We start from the raw sequence: 21614 nt of genomic DNA, 5'->3' as shown, positions 1-21614 counted from the left end.
TCTAAGATATGAAGGGTTCCTAATGTCAGAGTACAATCTAAATGAGACAAGAAAAACATATCTGAAACAAATAATTGGCAGCATAATAACATATACCATTGGAAATTTGTGAAGGCACTTGCCTAGGAGCATTCAGTAGGCCTAACGCTGCTGTTACCAGGAAGAACCTCATCTATTGTAAATGATGTGCCACAGAATAGTGTTAAACATTTATGGAAGACTAAATCTCTCCAAGAGGGGCAACAGATTTACCCTCGCATATGAAACATTGGAAAAAAAGTGGACAAAATACAAACAACAGTTCTCAGATATTAGATAATAAGCAGCATAAGAGTGACCTCTAAGATAAAGTTAAGCATGAGAGATGACTGCTAGGATTATCCCAATTTACTCCCTGGAAAGAATTTTTCAGGCCACATCCAGAGAAGGGAAACTCAAATAGAAAATCTCCTGAGTTGAAGAGATGGATTTTAAAGTCTGAAGAGACCAATGCAACTAGAAGTCCCAGAGCAGAATAAAGGAGAGAGTAGAGAACTGCAGAGGGAGGGAGAGTGTGTACATGCACTAGCTCTCTAGACATCTATGGAGGGTTCCCCTGAAGTCTGTGGCTATGTAACAATGGGCATACATGTAAGGCCAGAGAAAGAATCTTCAGAAAAGAACAGAATGGAAGGTGGTGGTGATTGTTGGTATGGAGATCAATTTTTGTAATCACCAGCTAGAATGGAAAATCTATAATAAAAGGGCATCAAGTAACATAGTCAGTAAAAGGGAAAAATTAGACCAAGATTGAAGGTATCTCCTGTCTAGCAGAATTTTAAAAAGATAAAAATGTTTCCAAGATAGTTCAGAAAAAAAGCCGCACACAGCTCAAGAATATTTAAAAGAATACAAAATATCCAGTACTCAACAAGGTAAATTCACAATGTTTGGAATCCAATAAAAATGTATGAGGCATGCAAAGAGGTAGGAAAATATAACCCATGTTGAAAAGAAAATTAATAGAAATGATCATTAATTACACTGTGATAGAGTTATTATACAAGGACATTAATACAGTTGTATACCATATGTTCAAGATGCTATGGAAAAGCACAAGCATGTAAAGGAGAAAAAAGAAGATATAAAAATGTCTGAATTAGATAAAACAGATAAAATTAGATAAAATCAGATAAAACAATGGCTAAGGTGAAAATTACACTGAATGAGATTAATAGCAGATTCGACATTGAAGAAGTCAATATCAGCAAACTGAATATGCAGTGATAAAGACTCCAAAATCAAACACGGAGAAAGAGACTGAACTGAACAAAGCATCAGTATGCACAGCTTCAACCAGTCCAATATATATGTTATGGTAGTTCCTAAAAGAGGTGGGAAAAACACATTTGAAGAAATAATAAAAATGTTCTATATCTGATGAACACTCATATTCAAAAAGCTCAATGAATAAGAAAAATTATAAAGATGACACAAATATACACTAAATGCTTAAAACCAGTGCTAAGAAAAAAATTGAAAAGCATCTACAGAAAACAGATACCATTATGTACAAAGGAGTGAAAGTAAAATGTCAAAATTCATTCAAGAACCATGCAAACCAGAAAACTGTACATCAACATTTTCAAGTTCTGAAAGAAAAAAAACACTGACATCCTAGAATTGCATTCCAAATGAAAATATATTTCAAAATGATGTAGTCTTTAATGCAAAAGAATTAAGTTAAACCCTACCCCACATAAAAATTACCTCAAAATGGACCACAGACATAAATGTAAGAATTCAAAATGGACAACACATATATATGTAAGAACCAAAACTAAATGTAAGAAAGCATACGTAAATCTTGGAGTAGACAATGACTTTGTAGTTAAGACACCAAAGGCCCAAGCAACAAAAGAAAAAAAAATAATAAAGTAATGAACTTCATCAAATTTAAAACTTTTAAAGGCTACCATCGAAGAAAGTGAAAACACAATCATAGAAGAAAATATTTACAATTCATGTAGTTAGAATATAACTACCTAGAATATACAACCAATCCTTATTGTTCAATATGAAAAGACAAATGGCAAGAAATTAGAATAGACATTTCTCCAAAGAAAATATGCAAAAGCAAATAAGCAAATAAAAGGATACCCAGCACCATTAGGGAAATGTACAACCTCAGTGAGATACTACTTCACATCTATTAAGATGGTTATAATCAAAAAGATATTAATAAGTTGGCAAGGATGTGGATCAATGGGAGCCCTCACACACTACTGGTAGGAATAGACTACAGACCTAAATGTAGCAGCTAAACCTATACAACTTCTGGAAGAAAATATAAAAAGCTGCTTGGCAGAGACTTTTAAAACTAACTAGCTCTCTCTGCCTCATGCTCTCTTTTTTCTCTCTCTCATCTCAGAAATAAATCAGACTTAAAAACTTTGTCTCATGCTGGGCGTGGTGGTGCATACCGGTAATACCAGTGGCTCAAGAGGCTGAGGCAGGGGGATTGCAAGTTCAAAGCCAGCCTCAACAAAAGTGAGGCACTAAGCAACTCAGTGAGACCCTGTCTCTTAATAAAATACTAAATAGGACTGGGGATGTGGCTCAGTGGTGGTATGACCCTGAGTTCAATCCCCAGTACCAAAAACAACAACAAAAACAAACTTTGTCTATTCTATATTCATTGTTATGGAAATGGAAAGGTAAGCTGACAGACTAGGACAAAGTATTGGCAAAACATATATCTCTCAAGAGAATGATATCTAGGATATACAAATGATTCTTACAACTTATTAATAAGAAAAATCACCCAATTTGAAAAGATGGGCAGAAGATTTTTTTCTTCACCAAAGTAGATACAAATATGGTGAATGTGCACATGAAAGGATATCCAACATAAGTTGAAATGTAAATCAAAACTGCAATGTTATTACACATACAGTAGGATGGACAAAATTTAAGACTCATCATAACAAATGTTGACAAAGATGAAGACTATGGTATCTCTCTTAGAACTGCAGACTATAACATGTAGTATAAACAATGGCACAAACTGTTAGAAAACTGTTTGGCAGTTGCTTTAAAAATTAAATCACATCTGTCGAGATATTTACTCCAGAGAAATAAAAGCATACATCCACCTATTCATGATGGTTTTATTTGTAATAGTCAAAAAATCCCCAATGTTGGACTGTGGGAACATGTCTGTCTTACATGCCTCAGAACCCTTATACTCATATTAACCATATAGTAGGCATTTGATTACTAACTATTACATGAATGTAGAGATTGATTTTTTTACTGTTAATAGAGCTTCTCTTTTATTAAATATAACAGACAAAAGAAAATCACGTATAGCACAATGAATTATCACAAAGTAAACATATCCACTGAACCCTAACCCAGGTCAAGAAATTGGACATCAAATGCACCTTCATGAGACCTTTCTCATTGCTCCCCTAATTATTCCCTCCGCTCCCCCAGAGTTAGGCACAATTTTAACTTCTAATAACAAGGATTAGTTTTGCCTGTTTTGTTACTTTATACAGTGTAATCATACACATGTGTTCTTTGGTATGTGGCTTTTTTAGCTCCATATGTATTTTTATAAGATTTATCCAAGTTGTTGAATGTGAATGTACTTCTTATTTTCATTGCTTAACAGTTTTCCACTGTATAAATATAACCTGGTTTACTTAAAAAAATTCCCAATGTACATCAATAGGAAAATAGATAATAAATTTTGGAAACATACTTAGCAAGAATAAAGAACTATTGATAATAGCAAAAACAGGGAGAATCTGAATGAAATAAACTAGACAAAAAGTAATATGCATTGAAAATTCTTTTTTTTTTACTCCCTAGTACAAATATCCAGGGGTGCTCTACTGCTGAGCTACATCCCCAGCCCTTTTTATTTTATTTATTCATCTATTATTAATTTTTTTTTTTGCTATCAGAGATGGAACTCTTAGGAACTCAACCACTGAGCCACATCCCCAGCCCTCTTTTGTATTTTATTTAGAGATAGGTCCCAATGAGTTACTCAGGGCCTCGTTAAGTTGCTAAGGTTGGCTTTGAAATACCAATTCTCCTGTTTCACCATTCTGAGCCGCTGGGATTACAGGTATGTGCCACCATGCCCAGTTTAGTTTTTATTTTGAAACAGGGTCTGGCTCAGTTCCCCAAGTTTACCTCAAACTTGCGATCCTCCAGCCTCAGCCTCCTGAATATCTGGGATTACAGACTCTACCACCACCTTCCAGCCTATTCAGTTATATTTAAAGGTAGAAAGTTATAAACCAGGTGAATCCTAGTAAAGGTCTTAGTAAAAAAATAATAAAAATAAAAGCACTATGCTTGGTCACAATATGGTAAGTCAGAAAATGACAACAAATATCCATTTTCTGTCAGGTTGACCAGAACAGTATCATTTCTCAATGGATTTCAAAGGGTCTCCTTCCTTCTTTCTCTGTCCTTCCTTCCTTCCTTCCTTCCTTCCTTCCTTCCTTCCTTCCTTCCTTCCTTCCTTCCTTCCTTTCTGAGTTTTGGTGTGTGTGTGTGTATGTGTGTGTGTATGTGTGTGTGTGTGTACATCATCTTCTGTGCCAGTGTAAGAGGTTTAGGCAATGGATCAACCTTTACACCTGTGCCGAAGGACCCCAATCTTGGATCTATCTCCAAGGGTGGAGGTGACTCTAGATCCTCATTATAATCTCGAGAATGGGAACTCCTAAAAAATAAACAGGTCTTTCTTGGTAACACCAGTTTCCTCCTTGGTAAAAGTTAGTGTAGTGGGAGGGTGGCAAGGGCCCTACTCTGCCACAAAATAAATGCTAAAATGTATTTTGGTACAAATTGTAAACACTAAAGAGTTAAAAGTCAGAGATGAGTCTTGGGATTTGAGCTAGACCTGGATAAGTACATAGGATTCATTCTAAAAAGAGAATAAAAGGCAAGTGAATTAAACAGCATAAGAAAGACTCAGCAGAAAGAAGTATGTTTAAATGACAGTAAGGACACCTCATTTTGCTAAGAGGACAGGATTCTATAAAGGATGACATATTTGTGTGCTTAGGTCAGATTATGAAATTCCTTGAAAATCAAGCATAAGGATTTAGACTTAATAGAATAAAAATGCATAAAATATTAGACTTTAAGTAAAGAGATCATATAACTTAAGTGGAATTTAAACAAGTATCTTGTCCTTAAATGCAGGGAAGATGGAGGTTTAGGCTGGGCATGACGAGTAGGGCTGAGTCACTCCCCACAATTAAAAAGTCATGTTGAAGTGTAGTGTACTAATGGAAGTGAGTCATATACAAGGCAAGGTCTTCTGCCAGCATCTACTGTTTGTCTAGCCCTGACAAATATTATTCCACTTTCAACTGTACAAAGAAAGAAACTCAAACATCTGAAATCGCCACTAATATATGGCATGTATATGAGCTCCTGTTTCTGGTTCTGCCTAATTTACCTTGGCATTCTTTTCACGGAGGTCAAATATTTGGTGTGTTGAAATAAATGCAGAACAGATATTGGGGACTTGTGGCCTGCACATCTCAATTTCCACAGTGCACTGTTGGGCTTTATCCATTTAGTTTTCAGAAATATAAATTACTTCCTTACCAGAACAACAGCAGAAGTAAGGAATATAGCCAGAAGATTGTAGTAAGAGTCAGAAGTCTAATTGTGTGACTATAGGCAAATCATTAACTTTTCTGAGTCTCAGATATTTCATCTATACAAATATGGGTCAAAGTTAAAATTTTATAATTCACTTTTAAAGAAGAAATAGAGATAATATATGAAACATTGCCCATTTATGTGGTTTAAATAATTAAACAGCAAAATCCTGGCGGTTACAGCCAATATAGACAATTGACAAAGCAACAAAAGTCTTGGCAATAAATGCTTTCATCACTAAGGAGACATTTTTAGATAGTTCCTACTCTGGAAACTGTTCTCTTCTCACTGAAACAAAGTAAGGCTGATAACATCCTCCCAAAGTATGCTTGGAAGATCACAAGCACCTCTTGGAGGAGACAGGGAGAGTGGAGGAGAAAATATGTTCTTCAGGATAACATATAGTCTACCAGAGCATACACTGAAGCAAAGCAAACCCTCCCTGAATCTTCAGCATTTTAACTGATGCATGCAGTATAAAATTAGAAACAGGACCATAAACACTATTATGAAGACTATACTCAGTGGGGGACACTGAACAAACATATATGGGAAAGTAAGTTCTCTGTGATTAGTATGAAAGCTCAGTCTTACCCAAATCCACATGAAATTTGAAATGGATTAGCCAAAGGAGAAGAGGAATAATGAGGCCAGTATTTGCTTACATCACAGGTAGCATTTTAGAACCAAATTGAGAAGATTTCTGAATATGTATGTCATTTCATTAGAAAGTTATTTCCACTCATCCTCTTAGGAATGGGGCATTCCTCAGCAAACTCTGAGGCTTAAGTTAAATACTTTCCATAAAGTTTTACAACTAATAAATGTTAATATTAGAAGGAGAAAAGGAAAAGTTCTTTAGTTGAGAAAAAAAAATTGTGGTATTTTTGTGCTGAAGGAAAATAAAGGGACTTTGTTTCACTTAGCTCCAACATGAGTTTAACTTAAGAGTAATTCAAGAGTTGTTTTCCTTGACAACTTGTGGTTGTCTTTTGTTCTTTCTGGCAGGCCAGAAATTCTTCATTTGAGGAACATGATTAAATAATGAAAAGAGAAAGATACTTGTTTTATCAGTTTTCAGGATCAAATATATGGAATTCTGTCTTACTCTGCTCTATCAGATTTTGCCCTGCTAAGTATGGAAGTACAGCTAACATACACATATAGAGAAATTAATACTGCTCCTTTCACTCTTTGTGCCCCATTATCTGGCTGGGTGTGGAACATCTGTTTGCTTAGTAAAAGGGATATCATTAAATGCTATTATAGCACATAATCAGAATTACTTAAAAGTTTAGTTAATTATTTAGAATAACATAAGCCCTGTTGAAAATGAGATTAAAATGTTAGGACAATTTAATTTTAATCATAACATTTGACATTATTAAGCCTTTTCTTCTTTTTTATTATAAGCCATAGCACTTGGGCTGATACACAACATTTTATATACATATAACTGATGATTAGTCTGTGAAACTTAATGTGGTTTTGACAGGAGAATGTGAAGTAAACTAACTCTGATGTAGAGGGGTGCATAAGTTAGAGATGTGTGTGAGATAGATAAGGACATAAGGTAAAACACATTGTGGTGTAGTTTAGCATAAACAAGTGTGATGGTTTAGGATAAGCGTATTGTGATGTAACCATAATCTGTAAAGATGAGATAAGGATAGAAGTCATGTTTTTTGTGTGAAATGTTGTAAACAACTACAGTATTTAAAGGCCAGGAAGGCTGAGCTCTTTGGCCAGTTTAGACCCACGGCGCCCGTGGGTCAACACCGAGCGAACTGAGCCCCGCCAGTCTCTGTTCCTGCACCTCCTGTGATGAACCCCTGGTGTGAATAAACCGTGCATTCGAAAAGGCAAACGGCGTGCGGCGATTTCTTTCCAAGACACGGATCCTTAGCTCGGGAGCGGTTACCTGTAGCAGAGATGGTCCTGACTTCAGGACCCCCTGGGGAGGATCACGAGACCCCGCTGCAGTCTCGCTCGTGTCAGGTTTGTTTATGTTGACCTACATAATGCTGTTATTTGAGTGTTCATTGTTTTGTTTTGTCCCCCCCCCACATTTTTCGTTTAGTTCTACCAAGGTTAAAAACAAAGGCAAGAAAAAGAAGCCAAAAGACACAAAGGTATGGAATATTTTCTGAATTAATTTCTGCCCAGACTCTCAAAAATGGATATATAAGTTAGAAATAAGCAATTCTTTTTTTAAAAGGGAGAGTGAGAGAGGAGAGAGAGAGAGAGAGAGAGAGAGAGAGAGAGAGAGAGAGAGAATTTTTAATATATATATTTTTTTTTTTTTAGTTCTCGGCGGACACAACATCTTTGTTGGTATGTGGTGCTGAGGATCGAACCCGGGCCGCATGCAAGCCAGGCGAGCGTGCTACCGCTTGAGCCACATCCCCAGCCCAGAAATAAGCAATTCTTGCAGTATTTTGAAACATTTTTTAGAGAAAGACTTTCTAGGGTTTAGTCTATTTTGGCAGTCTTCTACATTTTGAGGAAATTTAAGGTTCATGTTGCACATAAATAACTCTTGAAAGAAACTCTTAATCTTTATAATTATTTATATTTTATAGATATTTCTGAGTAAAAATATAATGTAGTACTCTATTATGGATAGCCATAGGGTAGAGTTCCTGTCTTGGTTCTACCAATTATTTTCTGTGACCTTGAGCAAGTTATTTGACTTTCCTGTGCCTGTTATAATAACCTTTGCTCATTGGGTAGTAAATCTTTAATAATTATTTATTATTATTTCTGTGCTGAATTTTAGGGAGAGATAAGAATATATAAGATATTGGTTTCTATATCTCATATAAGAGCAGATAAGATATTGGTTTCTAGTATTCAAAAGCTCTTGTTGGACTTATTTATTTAAATATTTATTATCTAAAATATTCAAATAAGAATGATGAATTCTAGTCATCATATCAGTCTTAGAATTGATGGTAACTTTTCCTTTTTACCTAAGGCTCTATTCTCATTATTTCAGCATCATAGTGCATTCCTCTTGGTTTCAACATGTCTTGGGGGCAAAAGAGGAACAGGGGTAGAGAGAATGAGCATGTGTTAGAGGAGGATGCAGGCAGCTTGGAATTCCAGTATAAGCTTCCTTGTACCTTGTACCTTTGGAGCACTGGAATCTATCCCAAATGTTAATTTGAATTTATTTCTGGCCATTGAAACTTATATGAGCATGTGTTAGAGGAGGATGCAGGCAGCTTGGAATTCCAGTATAAGCTTCCTTGTTCCTTGTACCTTTGGAGCACTGGAATCTATCGCAAATGTTAATTTGAATTTATTTCTGGCCATTGAAACTTATATTACTATGTGTTCCTATTTATAAGAAAATTTGGATAGGTTTTACATATTGTTTTAAATATTATTTGAATATTGTTTTAAATATTAAAAATAGGTTTTAAATATTATATAAATGTTTATAAATTTTAATGATAATGTTTTTTCTTTCATAGACTTTTAAATTAGATGTCATTGTCATTTTTTCTTTTTCTTTTAAACCAGCCAATGTTAGTTGGGTCTGGAACAACTACAGTAACACCAAATAATGAGACTATCAGTTCAGGTGAAGATTATAAGTAAGTATGATTGTTAAAATTTTTGCCTCATTATAACTCACATGCTTTTCACTTGATACGGCATGTTAATTTAATGTACTCTAAACTTGTGTTTTATTTCCCTTTCATTTTTAAAGATTTACATATTGACAACCTGATATAATATATCTCAATTGAATTAATAGCATGGCTTGTCATTAAGAATTCATTATGAGTTAAAGTCTCAGGAATGGTGATTTATTCAGTAAGCATATATTGAGGATGCACTGTGTTCAGGGCACTATGGGAAATCCCTATAAAAATGTCTAGAAAATGTCCTTTAAAGTATTCAGTAAAGAGAATGTCCTATTGGTAGTTAACTAATGCTACTATAATAGGAGAAAGAAGCTACTTTGGAAGCTATATATGATGTTATGGTTTAACTTTATATGATTTTTCATGCCTCTGATTGTTGAAACTATGTTTTAAAGAAACTGATAATACCAAACAAAGAAGCTCACATTTCTTAGGGAGTTTAAGAACAGTTAAAATTTGGGCTGGGGTTGTGGTTCAGTGATAGAGTACTTGCCTCAAATTTGTGAGGCACAGGGTTCAATCCTCAGCACCACATAAAAATAAATAAAGGTATTGTGTCTATCTACAACTAAAAAATATATTTAAAAAAGAAGAAGAAGAACAGAGGCTGGGGATATAGCTCAGTTGGTAGAGTGCTTGCCTTGCATGCACAAGGCCCTAGGTTCGATCCCTAGCACCAAAAAAAAAAAAAAAAAAAAGAACAGTTAACATTTGCGCTCTTTGGGGCTGGGGATGTGGCTCAAGCAGTAACGCGCTTGCCTGGCATGCACGGGGCGCTTGGTTCAATCCTCAGCACCACATAAAAAATAAAGATTTTGTGTCCACCGAAAACTAAAAAATAAAAAAATTCTCTCTCTCTCTCTCTCTCTCTCTCTCTCTCTCTCTCTTTCTCTTAAAAAAATGCACTCATTTTCATGAATTCTCTAAGTAGAGGAATTAAGATCCAGTCTTTGTCCATTTTTGCTGCCAGAACAATATACCATAAACTGAGGGGCTTACAAACAACAGAAATTTACTTTTCACAATTTGGCTTTTCTCAGTTCTTTAGGCTAAGAAGTTCAGGATCAAAGAGCTGACATATCTGTTGTCTCATGAAGGTCTGGTTCATAGATGGTACCTTCTCACTTTTTTCTCACATGATACATGGACAAGTGTTTTAGTCAGCATTTTTGCTGCTGTGACCAAAAGATCTAACAAGAACACTTTTAAAGGAGGAAAAGTTTATTTGGGGGTCATGGTTTCAGAGGTCTCAGTCCATTGACATCAGCTTCATTGTTCTGTACCAGAGGCAGCACATCATGGTGGAAGGAGGTGGTAGAGGAAAGCAGTAAGGCTCTCAGACCCCAATCATTTTACCTCAAAACTTTTTGCATTGTCTCACATGTGAGATTTTGTGGGACACATCATGTCTAAACCATAAAAATAAGGCAGCTTTCTAAAGATACTTTTGTAAAGGTACAAATCCCATTCATCATGTCTTTGCCCTCATGACCTATGAGTTTTTGGGGAACGCAGACATACAGATCATAATATAACAGTCTCCATTGAAATGAACGAATATGTATGAGGCACTACTCTAAGGCATTTACATATATAAATTAATTTAATCCATTCCTCCACTCTAAGATATAAGTACTGATATTGTGTCCATAGTATAAATAAAGAAACTCAGGCAGTTGTAGTTGAATGACTTGCTCCAGGCACAAGGCTTATATAAATAGCAGAGCCAGGATTTAAACCATACTGTCTGGTTTAGGTCTCACACTCAATCTACTGTATCTTTTGAAAGTACTAAAATCTCATATTCTTTTTTAAAAAATATTCGTTTATTTATTTTTAATTATAGGTGGATACAGTGTCTTTATTTTTTACTTTATGTGGTGCTAAGGATCGAACCCAGTGCCTCACGCATGCTAGTTGAGCACTCTACCTCTGAGCCACAACCCCAGCCCTCATATTCTTTTTTTAAAGAAATCTTTTTGTTAGTACTTTTTACCAGTCTCAATATCACTTAAATTAATAGCAATTATAAGATCTTCATTTGTCTCTCAACCCTTTAACAAGTTACAATTAATACAACATTGATTTTTTTTTTTAAACTGGAGCTGCGGGAAAATGTGCTTGGTTTAGGGCTAAATTAAAAGTGCTTACTTAGAATGTCAGATATAATGTTTCTTGACTATAAGATATGAAGGGTATCTTTTCCACACTAACTCTCTGGTAGTACTTTCCTTCCACATAAAATCAAGTCATATGTTCGTTATCATCATGTTGTTTTTTTCCATTAAAAGTTCACCTAGCCTATCCAAAAGTTTATTATTAACAAAATTATTTTTTTAATCAGAAGACACAATTCAGATTCTGCAGGCCCATTTGCTGTGCCTAACCATCTTCGGCAAGATGTAGAAGAATTTGAAGCTCTCTATGACCAGCACAGTAATGAATATGTTGTCCACAGTAAGAAAATATAGGATATTAACCCAAAACAAAAATGCTCAACTCTGTATGAGTAAGTAGATTAATATTCCTACAACTAATATTCCTTATACTAAGACTGCCAATTAAAAATCAAAAGTCATTTTTTTTACAGTACTCATTTATTGGTTCACAATCTCTGTGGAAGAATATTCTGAGAACATTTGCCACATATTACATGTAGTTAATTGAGGATTTTTAATTATTAAATTTAGGGTCATACTAATCTTTGGTTTTGACAGTTTGAGCTGCTAATATAGATACTTCTAAAATTGTTCTGGTATGTCGAGATAGAAACGATAAACAAAGCTTTCAGCTATAATATTTTTATCATGAATTCCTAGGTATTCATTTGACAGAATAATATGATTATTTGGTCTCATTGTTCTTATGTTGAAGGATGCAGTGGCTTGGCATCTCAAAATGCAGCATCTCAATTGGCATCTCAATTATGTAGCTTGGTGAAGTATTACCCTTTTTATTGGGGGAAAGAATCCTAGGATACTATTAGTACTTCAGCTTGGATTATAATTGTTCAGCTGTATTAATAGTACAAATACAGAATCCTGTCTTCTATTAGAGACTGGACTTCCTGAAAATGATGTAAAAGAGAAACATACTTTCCTTTTTTTAAAAAAATATTTTTTAGTTGTTGATAGACTTTTATTTTATTTATTTATTTATATGCGGTGCTGAGAATCGAATCCAGCGCCTCACAGATCTCAGGCAAGTGTGGTATTGCTGAGCCACAACCTCAGCCCCAACATACTTTCCTTTTTAAGAGACTGGGTGTGAGTTACTTTAGGATTGAAAATATGAATGCAAAATTTAACAATTGAAGTTTGAGTAGGATGGATAAAATCTAGGGAACCGCTTACCATTCTGAGATTGGCATTAATAAGCAGTACACAAGGCTTTGTTTAAGAAATTGAGGGTTAAGATCTCTATTGAGAAATTAATTTTAAAACTAACTATTTTCCTTAAAATTCTGTCACTCATTCATACTATGGTCAATTCTTCTTTTTTCTTCAACCCATTATTGCCATTCAGTCTAGTTAAAATTGGGTTTCGTTTTTGTGATTTTTCCTTAGAATTGAAATACTGAGCAAATCATATTTCCATAGGACTCCTAGATGACAAAATATTTACCTATAAAATTACACTGGTATTCTTAAAATATCTTGGAATTTGCTTCAAGCATCCAAAACTGAAGCTAAAATATGTAATTTTAGTAGCTTTTATCTTAAAGAATTTATTGCCACTGAAGTGGGAAGAAATTAAACAGATTTATGAGAAAAAAGTAGACTGATTTGTTTTTTTTATTTTTGAGATAAAATTTATATCTTATCATAGTAGAAAACATAGAAGTTATAGGAGGGTATATCTTAAAACCTAATTCTTGAAATTTCTAAAGTAAACTGGGTGTGGTGGTGCACAGCTAACATTCTGGAGGTTCAGGAGGCTGAGGCAGGAGGATGGCAAGTTCAAGGCCAGCCTCAGCAACTTAGTGTAGCCCTGCACAACTTAGGGAGACCCTGTCTCAAAATAAAAAGTAAAAAGTGTTGGGATGTGGCTCATTGGTTAATCATCCTGAGTTCAATCCCTGGTACCAAATTAAAAAAAGTAAACATATGATGGCTTAAAAATGATGGCTTATTTTATTGGCTAAGTATAAAAGGAAATTAAAATTAAACTTTTATATCTGAAAAGAATGTTGAGTAGAAAAATATTGGACAAGGAGTCAAGAATATGGGGTTAACTACTATAAATTAAGCTTTTCTTGACTTTAGTGTAACATCTTTTTTTAATATTTATTTTTTTATTTGTAGTTGGAAACAATACCTTTATTTCACTTATTTATTCTTATGTGGTGCAGAGGATTGAACCCAGGGTCTCTCATGTGCGAGGCGAGAGCTCTACCGCTGAGCCACAACCCCAGCCCCATTGTGTAACATCTTAAAATAGGAATTTAGCCTAATTTCTTTTTAAAGGCCCTTTGTAACATTTTAGGATTTATGTAGTTGAAACAGGTACTTTGCCTTTATTGTTTCTTAGTAGCACTTAGAATGATGCTGGACACCTGGTAAGATTTCTATAAGTTTAGCTGTTGTTATGTTATTACTATAGGTCTGATCTGTGTTTGATTTTAATTTCTGTGGTTTCAACTATTGTTCTGAAAACCAGGCTATTTCTCTAATTTCATACTTTGATTTCTGATTTTGTTTTTATTTTTTCGCAACATGGCAGCACTGAAGCCTTGCTATGTTGCCCAGGCTGGCCTTGCACTCCTGGGATTGAGGGATCCTCCTTGTGCCTCCTGAGTAACTAGAACTACAAGTATGCACCATCATGCCAGGCCTCAATTCCATACTTTTTTTTTATTGGTTGTTCACAACATTACAAAGCTCTTGACATATCATATTTCATACATTAGATTGAAGTGGGTTATGAACTCCCAATTTTACCCCAAATGCAGATTGCAGAATCACGTCGGTTACACATCCACAATTTTACATAATGCCCTATTAGTAATTGTTGTGTTCTGCTACCTTTCCTTTCCCCTACTATCCCCCTCCCCTTCCCTCACATCTTCTCTCTCTACCCCATCTACTGTAATTCATTTCTCTCCTTGTTTATTTTCCCATTCCCCTCACAACCTCTTACATGTAATTTTGTATAGCAATGAGGGTCTCCCTTCATTTCCATGCAATTTCCCTTTTCTCTCCCTTTCCCTCCCATCTCATGTCTCTGTTTAATGTTAATCTTTTCTTCCTGCTCTTTCTCCCTGCTCTGTTCATAGTTGTTCTCATTTGGGAAAGCTGGGAATGGAACCACCATTTGACCCTGCTATTGCCCTTCTCGGACTATTCCCTGAAGACCTTAAAAGAGCATGCTACAGGGATACTGCCACATCGATGTTCATAGCAGCACAATTCACAATAGCTAGACTGTGGAACCAACCCAGAGGCCCTTCAATAGATGAATGGATAAAAAAAATGTGGCATTTATACACCATGGAATATTACACAGCACTAGAAAATGACAAAATCATGGAATTTGCAGGGAAATGGATGGCACTAGAGCAGATTATGCTTAGTGAAGCTAGGCAATCCCTAAAAAACAAATACCAAATTTCATACTTTTTGATAGGGAAAAACAGTTTTGTGTAGAGTGCCATTGGGAAGTTATTCCCAGAAAACAAACACAAATTTTCTAAAGAAATTACCATTTATCTCTCTTATTTTCTTCCAAGCATACAGTGCCAGTGCTAAACTCCAAAATTTGCTGACAGGAATGGAAGCTCTTTAGCATTTTAAATATTTTTACTTATTTCTACTTATGTGAAAGTTGGGTAACTTGCTCTAAAATTCTCCTTTAAGAAGTTATAAGGGAATGAGAAATTGGAACATATCCAAAGGGAATTTACATTTCTGCCAGAGGAGGGGAAGTTGATGGAAGTGGAGATGTTTAACCTGCAGAAGAGAGTATTTAGTGGGAATATAGTTGCTGCAGTTAGATGTAAAGAGTAATTAGATTTGTTCTTTGTTATTCCAGAGAAAGATGAGGAATAAAAGTACTAAGAATCACTCTAATGATTAGAATGACTCAAATCAGAATGGGCTACTATAGGAAATAGTAAATTTCCCAACCCTGCAGATGCACCTGCTAAGGCCAGATGGTCTCTTTGCACACATACTACACAGAGCTGTAAGTACTGATGCACTGATTTTGAGGGTTTCTTCTAGTACCAAGAAACCAAGTCCATAAAAGAGAAATTGTGGGAGGTATGACAAATCACTTGCTGTTAACCTTTCTAAAAATCAGAAAATGTTTCTGCAAGTACTTTGCTCATTAAGTCATCATTTTGATGTTTTCCAGTGGTTTTATATTAAGTCTGAATTGCATCGTTTTTTCCCCTAATGCTCTGTACTAACAATTCTCTGCCTTCAGTCCACATCATCAACTTTATTTTTCATTAGTCATCATTTTAGAATGTGTTCCAGATAGGTCTTTTAATGTTAATTTGTGCTAGTCTTATTCTTTCCAACCTCTACATTGTTGTATGTGATGTGTTTCTCTTGGAGTTCTATTTTTTCTGCTATTCCACTTTAAGACCTTTCTTAATACATTTTATTCAGGAGTTCTTCCTCATGGCAGTATGACTTAATGTGATTTATCTTCCTGGGTATATTATATCCTGTGGGGCAAGGAGTTTATTTCTTGATTTTTCTATATTTCCTCATGTCCTAAGGATTTTGTATTGCAATAATTTGCTGTTTATTATTACTATTGCGAATTTATTACTAAATTACTGAGGTGTTGATTACAAAATAATGTTTCCAGGGAAAGAAGCTTTGTGTATTCACAGATAGTTTTATATTATCCTATGGTGTTTTATATATCCTGTTTTTTTCCCCCAAAAGGTTCTGCTATTTCTGCAGTAGCCACATCTGTGGTTTATGGTCCACCCTGTCGCCAGCTTCATCATGCTCTCATTCCTCATGGAAAAGGTGGGCGTTCTTCTGTCAGTGGGGTCGTGGCTACTGTGTTTCGAACAACAGGCTTCCTGGGCCGATATGTTGTCAACCATCTTGGTAAGTAAAGTTCCTTGAGTTCAGACTGCTCCCTTGCCATTGGTTAGTATTGCCCAATGAGAGGCCATCAGCTATGTTTCTTTTCATTTAACAGTATCCAAGTTCCTTCTATGTTGGATATATGTAATTTTTATCTACCGTACATTAAGAATATAGTCATGCTTCCTACTTAAGACATTAAGATGGGAATAATGAATTGAAAAGTTATAACATCGTTAGCATGACAAAATATGCTTTTTATCAATTCATATACCATACTAGAATTTATATATTTACCAAATCATTATTGTATAACATGTGTATATTATATTGATGTTGATCCTTGTTTCAATTCATTTTTTAGGACGGATGGGGTCACAGGTGATCCTACCCTATCGGTGCGATCCTTATGACGTTATGCATCTTCGGCCCATGGGTGATCTGGGTCAGATTATCTCTCTGTTAAGACCTATATGACTAATAATTGGAGTTGATGAATGTGAATTAAAAGAAAGGTCATTTTTAAGAGAAAGAGGAAGGATAATTTTATCCCAGAATGGACCAGGAGTATGCTTTATTTGTAAGTTCCTTCAGTTAGGTTCCTGTATCTCTTGTTTTGTATGCAAGTGTTACAGCAGTAGATGGCAGAGGTTTTATGTGAGGGCTAGATAATAAATATTTCAGACTTTTTAGGCTGGCCATCAGTAGGTGGCTGTTTTCCATTAAAACTTTGTTTATAACATCAGGCTGCAGGCCAGATTTGGCCTGTGGGTTATAGTTTGCTAATTCCTACTCTAGGCCTGTTCTGTCCAATGTGATAGCCACCAGCCACATGGTGGCTCTCAAGCACTTGAAATGTAAGATGTGCTGTAAGTATAAAATGCAAATTTCAACAACTTAGTATGGAAAAAATAATATTCAACGTATCAGTGATTTTTGTAGTTATTACACATTGAAATAGTGAACCGATATATCAGGTTAAATAAAATATATACTAAAATGAGTTTCTTTTACTCTTTTAAATGTGGCTATTAGAAAATTCAGAAAGTAGTAAATTCAGAATTACATATATACTTCATTTATATTTCTATGGAATGGTACTTTTAAATCAGAAAACTATCTCCAATGGGATATTTTATAACTTAGTTCACTTAGCATGGATTTAACTTAGAATGCCTTCCCAAGCATTCCCTGTTGACATTCTTTTTTGGGGGTGGGGAGTACTAGGGATTGAACTCAGGGAAACTTAACCACTGAGCCACATCTCCAACCCTTTTTTGCATTTTATTTAGAGACAGGGTCTCACTGAGTTGCTTAGTGCCTCTGCTGTTGCTGAGGCTGGCTTTGAACTCGTGATCCTCCTGTATCAGCCTCCCGAGCCAATGGGATTACAGTGTTCACCACCCCACCCGGCCCTGTTGTTGTTCTTTAATCTATAGGGTCTTCCTTTAGGCCAGAGTTGCCAATGGGGCAAGGCAAGGAGGATGGGAAGAACCTTGAAGGGAGTGATTAAAAATGCCTAAGTTGTACAGTAATTATAGAGCTGTACTGGCTTATCAGATAGAGACTAAGGATGCTCAGTATCCTACTGTGCTCAGAATTGTTCCTTTCCATAAAGAATTATACTGCCCAGAATGCCTGTAGCTGTCTTATTGATTGCTGCCCTCTCTGGGCCTTGATGTTTGGCTTAAATATGCTTTTAGCCAACTTTCTACTTTTGTCATACTCTATGAAAACTGAGCTCTTCCATTTATACCCTTTGCCTTTAAAAAATACTGGTAAATATCTTAGCATCTCTGACATGATATTCATACAGATGATTTGAAATCCCCTTAAATTTTGACTTTTTTAAAAACTTATTTGTAATGACATTTTCATTTGTTTCTTCTTAAATACTCAAGCTAAGTGTAATAGTTATGTTGGACATTTCTTGTTTCTCAAATATTTTTCTTTTCTAATAGTTTATTATCAAATATCTTCTTGACATTGTAAGTGCAGAAGCTTAGCTTTTCACCAATTTGTCTTTTTTCTTTTTTTTCTTTCCCCTTACACTAGGGATTCTACTACTGAGCTACATCCCTAGACCTTTTTATTTTTTATTTTCATATAAGGTCTCCTTAAATTGTGGAGTCTGGTTTCCAACTTATGATTTGCCTATCTCATTGAAAATACAGGTGTGTGCCACTGCACCCAATTTTCTCTAGTTCTTTGTAACTTAATTTTATTGATCACTTTGTTAGTGCCTCTGAATTAAAGTATTTCACCACATATAGGTGAAATCTTTGACTAGCTTGCAAACATGGAATCACTAGAATTGAGCCATATGACATTTACTTTATTCTTCCTACAGGTAGTAATTTACTCAATAAATAGTATTGAGCTGTGCTTTAAGCATGTCTTAATGAGTAAGACTTAAGGCAACTGAGAATCCAGTGTGTTGAGTGTTTTTTTAATGTGCTTTTTTTGAGACAGGCCATTTTGAGTAGGGGGTATGATTACCCCACTTTAATCCATTTGAAAGTGTTATATAAATGGCTACTTGGTTTACCAGCCTCCTTATGCCTCTTGGGCCTTATCCTTGAGAATTTGGTTTCCTTTTGATTTCTCCTATGCTGTTAGTTCACACTGTTATGTCTCAAGCTCTTCTACTGTAATTCATCTGGCATACTTTTCTAATCCTTGGCATCTTTTCTGATAACACCTTTTTTATCTTTATGTACAGAGCTAGTTTTTTTTTGTTAAGTATATCATTCATTGTGCAGAAGATTTGATGTATACGTAGTCTTCAGAGCACCCTCACGAGGTAGACTGTATTTCTTCCCTCCCTGCCTCTCTCTTTCTTTGTTTTGCTGGGGATTGAGCTCAGAGGTACTCTATTACTGAGCTATACCCCCAGCCCATTTTATTTTTTATTTTGAAATGGGTCTTACTATGTTGCATAGGCTGACCTTGAACTTGCATTCCCCCTGCCTCAGCCTCCCTAATAACTGGAATTAAAGGTATGGGCCATTGCACCAAACTTTGGTATTTTCTAATTTTACCTGGGGTTTGGAGAAATAACTTATTCAAAGTTAGTAAATGGCAAACTGGGTCTGCATGCCTCTGTTTGACTCCAGCACTACCATTTTATACTGTTTGCACCACACTGCATTATCAGTTCCAACTGTTTTTTGCTGAATATTTTTGTTCTTGATTTTTAATTTTCCTTTTTTTCTAGTACATTTAAGTTGATTCTCTTTCTCTCCCACTGCTCCCCACCCCCTGTTTTTCCCTCTCCCCGTATCATTGCACTGATATATATATATATATATATATATATATATATATATATATATATATATATATACACATTCTCTCTCTCTCTCTCTCTCTCTCTCTCTCTCTCTCTCTCTCTCTCTCTCTCTCTCTTAGTATTTGGGCCTAGAATATTTACTTATCTTTCATTGAAGTGCTTACAGAGTTCAATTTTCATTTTAATATAGGAAAATTTTTTGTCTTTATCTGGGTTATTTAATTCTCAGACATTATTTTTGACAAATTCATCATCAACTTAAGTCCTAAATGACTAATAAACTGTTCAAAAGTGTAGTTTTATGCCAATACCTGAGGTTTTAGTCAGTTCATTTTAGTCAGTTTTCATGTCTTTAAGGTAGAAATTATTAGATCTGAAATTATAAAAATGGAAGAAATTACAAAGAAAAAAGAAATAGTCATGAATGTCCCTCACCCCATTTAGCTAGACTTTAAAAGCCCTTCTTTTATCCTCAGTCTGTAAGTGGTGGATAAACAGGGGATGTTCTTTATCTCCCAAATGATCCTTTGTTCTTTGGCTGTTTCAGGAAGGGAAATTTGATTACTGAATTCCTTTATAAACTTGGGTAGTTGGGTGGACAAAAATTAATATCTAAAATATGAACTGCCTCTTTGGTTCTGTTATTTGATTGCTTGAGTAAAATATTTTTTTAACCTCATTGTCCCAGAAGAGTCAAGAGAATCAGCACTGAGTCTGAGACCTCCGTCTCATTTCTGTTGTAATCAATGGAAACTGTTTAAATGCCACCATATTGATACTAGAGTATATGGTCCATTTTAAAACTTGTCTAGGAAGCTATGGAAGCATTAGGTGCCAGGGTGGGCCCCTTATGTTTTCATCTGATTGGCTCTTACTGCTATAGGAATGGAATGGGAGAGACAAAGATTCTATCCGAAGAGCGGTGGAGCACAGCAATGTGGTCATTAATCTTGTTGGACGAGACTGGGAAACCAGGTAATCTCAGTCTCTTATTTCTTTCTTGTGTAAGTCTAACGATTCAGTAGACTTTTATTGGACACCTTCTATGTGCCAGGCATGGTAGCAACATTTTCACTTAGCCCATCAATAAGAATTGATTAAATGATCCACATGTATATGTCTAGTGACACTCATTAGATTCACTTGGGATTATGTCCGGTGTAAGTCAGCAGTGTGATATGATGCTCTTAAAATCCAATGTGGGGTGTGTCAGTGTGATTGATGATATCAACTAGACAGTGACTGATGTTGGGTCTGTGCTTGTGTGAACAAAGTTCTAGACTGCTTCTCTGTATTTTTAATTGAAGATGGCATAAGTACTGCCATGAATAGTTCTGTTTGGCTTTTGTATAAGTTATCAGAAAGTAATGTTTTAATCTTATAGTTCTATAATAATACTTTATTCACATCCTTTTCTTTAAGTGTTTACTAAAGTTGGACTTGGATTTCTTTGTATATGTCTGTTTCATCAAATATTTTAAGTTCTTTGATTATTTCCAGGGTCATACTCAACTTTATGTCTCTCATAACAACCAACATAGTGATTTGTACCAAGCAAGCATTCAGTTAATGTTGTACGTTGAATTGGTGACTGAGGTTTTTTTTTTTAATATTTATTTTTTAGTTTTAGTTGGAGACAGTATCTTTATTTTCCATTTATGTGGTGCTGAGGATCGAACCTAGTACCTCATGCATGCTAGGCGAGCACTCTACCACTGAACCACAATCCCAGCCTCAGTGACTGAGTTTTTAGTTTCTTTTTTTCCCTTGAGAGAAACAAAGTCCCAGAAATAAAAAGTGATTTCCTTTCAAGCCCCTACACTTTCCTCCACCCACTAACCAGAATAGTCAGGTTTTCTTATAGGGCCACAACCTTGTGATTCTTTGAGAACACAGAATAATTTTTGGGGTTTACAACTCAGAATAAGTCTCAAATGT

This window comes from Urocitellus parryii, unplaced genomic scaffold, assembly GCF_045843805.1.
Source record: "Urocitellus parryii isolate mUroPar1 unplaced genomic scaffold, mUroPar1.hap1 Scaffold_83, whole genome shotgun sequence".
Lineage (NCBI taxonomy): Eukaryota > Metazoa > Chordata > Mammalia > Rodentia > Sciuridae > Urocitellus > Urocitellus parryii.
Note: the sequence above shows the minus strand (reverse complement) of the source record.